We start from the raw sequence: 4,803 nt of genomic DNA, 5'->3' as shown, positions 1-4,803 counted from the left end.
TAGATTTTTATATAGTTAATTAACTATATATATAGTTAATTATATATATATATATATATATATATAAAGTACTTAAGAGTTTAGAAAATTCAGAAGCTGATTTCAAATGGATGTTTAAAATAATGATATAATTAAAGACAGGTCATTAATGCACAACTCAATTGAAGGCAATTCTTTGCAAGGCTGATATTCTTTGCAGCCCCATTGTAAGTATTTAGTTGTGTAACATGAATCAGAGGCAAAGCGAATGCATTTTCATGAGTAGATAGGGAGTATATTTCTTAACGTTTCTATTCTAAATGACATTTTTCTGCATGTAAGACTTGTTTAAGGGAGAAGGGTTTGTGGGTAATGGGGACGGCAGGCCAGTCACCTCCCCTGCATCAGCTCCTGGTAACCAGTGGCCTTTCCCCCAGCAGCTCTTTCCTGCCCACCCGCAGAGCTGTTCTCCTGAATTGCCTTTTCCCCCAAAGCATTCTGGGAGGGCTACTCTTTGGGTGCTTGCTGGCCAAATGAGTGTGGAAGTCATCTTTAAGACCCTGAGACTAGGACAGTTGTCTGACGTGTTTGCATTTGTGCATGTGTAAAACAGGACAGAATACTGAAAATCCAACTGTGTGGTTTTCCTGTATAAATCTTGATGGAACTCTTCTTGGGATTTGATGTCATTGAACAATAAAAGAACTACGTTGCCTCCAAAGGAAACTTCTCCTTCTCTTTCTGCTTCCTCATCTTCCTCACCATCTTCCTTGTCATCAGCCAGTGTTCTGGGGAAAGCTGCAGGTTGTTCCTCCCCTCGCAGGTGTCACTGAGGCCCTGCACAGATGTTGAAAAGGTGAGGGCTTACAACCACCCCTCACAGGTTTCAAGGGGTCATTTCAGTCTCTCCACCCCAATCTTCCTGAGGCAAGACAGAGCCCAAGAGCCTCTAAGGAAATTCCTCTACACCTGCCTCATCACCAGGTCTTGGAGTGAGCAGAACACTGCCCAGTGAGGCCTGGTGAAGATGGCCTCCCCCACCCCGAACCACCTAGCCCAGGAGAGATGGCGTCTGCTGGGTGTAAGGAAGCCGAGGCCCCTTGGGGGATACCGGAAGCATCCACAGAGGCCCCTGCTCCATTGGAGGGAAGGACGAGTGCTTGCCGGACCAAGAGCTATCTCCCAGGGCTGGAGAGGACCCGGGAGAAAGGAATATTGGATCCAGAAGAGGAGACGGAGTATCTGAGCTGCCAGAGGGGAAGAAGTCGGGCTTAAAGAAGTTAGCCCTCACTTGTGAGCAGATGACTCCATCCCCAAGAGCTTGCACCTGGAAACTGGGGAATGACTTTCCCAGAAAGGTGCTGACAATGGTATTGGTGGCTGTGTGCTGAAACCAGTCCGCCCCCTGGAGCTTCCTCAGGCAGCTGGAGGGACACTGGCAGCCCGGGGAGGGGGGTCCCGAGAGGATGGGGAGGGAAGCTTGGCTCTGCCAAGTCCCCTCTGCGGTGCATAGCAAATGCCATCCGAAAGTCCCTGGAGCCCCCCCTCCCCAACCCTAAAGGTGGGAAGAAGATCTGGGCCAGGCCAGAATCGAAGACCTTGCCCCCCAGCCAGCTGCATGCCTGCGCTTGCTCATGCAGCCTGCGGAAAACCAGTTTCAGTAAAGACTGGGGTCAGCAGTCCTCAGAGAGAGACATGGCGAGCAAGTCCCCAGTCGTCTTCTCCCAGGGTTTCCCTGCCACCAGGGCTGCCCAGACCTCGGACCCTAGCCCCCCGACCCTGCCCTCTGCACCCATAGTTTGCCCAACTGGCCATTCAGGATCTTTCCTGCATTCAGGTCCCCCCGCTGCAGCAGGATCGAAGACGTCCCCACACTCCTCTAGAAAGTGAGTTTGCAAGAGACCTCCCCGGATGCTTCTAGGGCTCCAAAAAGAAGACTCTCACTCTTTTCCTCCTTTAGTCTCAAAGACAAATCTTTTGAGAGTTTTCTCCAGGAATCCAGATGAAGAAAGGACCTCAGGGACCTCCTTAGCAGTCCCAAGGGCAAGGTGCTGCCCGTGGTCAATGCCCAGCCCCTGGGGAAGGTGTTGTAGCCTGTCAGTGGCACATCCTAGGACCACATGGTCCATCCTACTTTGGCTGCAGATGCAGGTAAGTGGCTCTTTCCTAATTCAAGTCTACAATTCACGACGAGCAGTTTGTTATCGCCACTGTATTGATAAGCAGGCGTCTTTCAATTCATTTTGCCTCTCAAATTAAATCCTGACAGGAGTAGGAAAACTTGAATCTGAAAAATTAAAGTTTTGAAATTATGTTATAGAAAGTTTTGGGAAGAGATAAACCAAATTCTGACACCTTTCCACTCATCATGTGAATATTATTTACTGAGTTGTCTATAAAATTTCGTGTCTTTTAATCAACATTATATCAAATTATTGTGCCAATTCCCATATAGTCTTCATAAATGTGATTTTAATGGTTGCAGAATAATCTATCTAGTGGATGTGTTAATTAATAAACTATTTTCTTATTAAGTTGTAAAAAAAAAGAACCGTGTACAATACTGCTGGCTAGTAATATGAGATTATTTTCTTACACTGAGAACTGGAGTATTGGCATTTGCTATTTTTAGATGGCATTACCAGCTTTAAAGTACTCATAAAACTAATTTCCACTGAATTATGACAGCTATTTAAGATCTGGTTGTGGAATTATAATAATAAAAAAAAAATATGATTGACCTAGACCAAAAGTTTGGAGTCACTCTTTTTTTCTTTCTTTCTTTTTCACTTTAATTTTTCTTCTTCTTCTTCTTATTTTTTTTTGGTTTGAAAGTTTGTTTAATTAATTTATTTTTTTTATTTTGAAATAAATTCAAAGTTATAGGAACAGTTGCAAAAACAATACAAACCCCATACACAGAACTCCAGCATACCTTGACCCCCCTCCCCTGATACCCCAATCCACCAACTTCAACATGCTGTCACACTGCTATTTCTTTCCCTCCCTCCCTCCCTATCTATCATCCATCATCTATTGCTCTGTCGTCTGAACGTATGAGAACTAGCTGCACACATCCTTGAACAAACACTATAATTCACATATACACTTCCCATGAACAAGAACATTCTTTTATGCAATCCCATTAAATGCAGCTAAGAAGTACAAGAGATTCAACATTGATACAAAGCTTACATTCTATATTTCCTTCTTTTTTTTTTTTCCTTATGTCTCAACTGTGTCCCTTTGAGCCTCCTGTCCTCCATCCTCAGATGCCATCCAGGGTCATCCTTGGCATTCAATTGTCATCTATTCAGACTGTCTTTTTTTTTTTTTCCTCAATTGTGGAAACATGTATACAGCCTAAATCTTCCCATTCCACCCCCTTCCTAGCATTCCATTAGTGGGATTAATCACATTTAGAATGTTGTAATGCTATCTCTTTCCCACCATCCATTACTAGAAATTTCCCTTCACCTGAAACAGCAACCCTACACTCATTACTTAACTCCCCATTGCCCCTTCCCCCATTTCTCTTAACCCATACTCTAGTTTTCATCTCTATGGTCATGTTCTCTGATAATTTCTTTGTGTTTACTGTGGGGCTTAAAATTAATCTTTTAAATCCATAACAATCTTGTTTTTCTTTGATACCAACTTAACTTCAATAGGACACATAACCCATGTTTCTATACTCCTCCGCTCCCCCACCCTTACATAGTTGTTGTCAAAACTTACATATTTTACATTGAGTTCAAAACCACTGATTTGTCATTAGAGTTTGTGTATTTTATATCATGTAGGAAGTAAATAGTGGAGTTACTATTCAAAAATTATTGACTTCTATTTGTATTCCATTGTGGTCAGAGAATGTGCTTTGAATATATTCAATTTTTTTTTTTTTAATTTATTGAGGCTTGTTTTATTTCCCAGCATATGGTCCCTTCTGGAGAAAGATCTGTGATCACTAGAGAAAAATGAGTGTTCTGGTGATTTGGGATGTAAGGTTCTATATATGTCTGTTATAATTCTCTATATCTCTTTCTCCTTTCTTTGTTTCTCTGTTGGTAGGGCTCCCTTTAGTATCTAAAGTAGGGTAGGTCTTTTATTGGCAAACTCTCTCAGCATTTGTTTGTGAAAAATTTAAGCTCTCCCTCAAATTTGAAGGAGAGTTTTGCTGGATAAACTATTCTTGGTTGGAAATTTTTCTCTCTCAGAATTTTAAATATGTCATGCCACTGCCTTCTCACCTCCATGGTGGCCACTGAGTAGTCACAACTTAGTCTTATGTTGTTTCCTTTGTATCTGGTGAATTGCTTTTCTCTTTCTGCTTTCTGAACTTGTTCCTTCTCTTCAGTATTTGACAGTCTGATTAGAATATGTCTCAGAGGGGGTTTATTTGGATTTATTCTATTTGGAGTTCATTGGGCATTTGCGCTTTGTGTATTTATATTGTGTAGAAGGTTGGGGAAGTTTTCCCCAACAATTTCTTTGAATACTCTTTCTAGACCTTTACCCTTCTCTTCCCCTTCTGGGACACCAATAAGTCTTAAGTTTGGATGTTTTATTTTATCTATCATATCCCTGAGATCCATTTCGATTTTTTCGATTTTCTTCTCCATTCTTTCTTTTGTTCTTTCATTTTCTGTTCTGTGGACTTCTAGGACACTGAGTTGTTCAACTTCCTCTAATCTTGTATTATGAGTATCCAGAGTCTTTTTAATTTGGCCAACAGTTTCTTTTATTTCCATAAGATCGTGTAGTTTTTTTATTTACTCTTGCAATGTCTTCTTTATGCTCCTCTAGAGTTTTCTTTATGTCCCT

General features: G+C 41.7%; 1 pseudogene; it reads left to right on the top strand.

Moving 5' to 3' along the window:
• The first annotated feature begins 662 nt into the window (after positions 1-662).
• LOC119540473 lies at positions 663-2,072 on the top strand (annotated as a pseudogene).
• Positions 2,073-4,803: the final 2,731 nt, after the last annotated feature.

This window comes from Choloepus didactylus, chromosome 7, assembly GCF_015220235.1.
Source record: "Choloepus didactylus isolate mChoDid1 chromosome 7, mChoDid1.pri, whole genome shotgun sequence".
Taxonomy (NCBI): Eukaryota; Metazoa; Chordata; class Mammalia; order Pilosa; family Megalonychidae; genus Choloepus; species Choloepus didactylus.
Note: the sequence above shows the minus strand (reverse complement) of the source record. Positions and strands in the feature narration are given on the sequence as shown.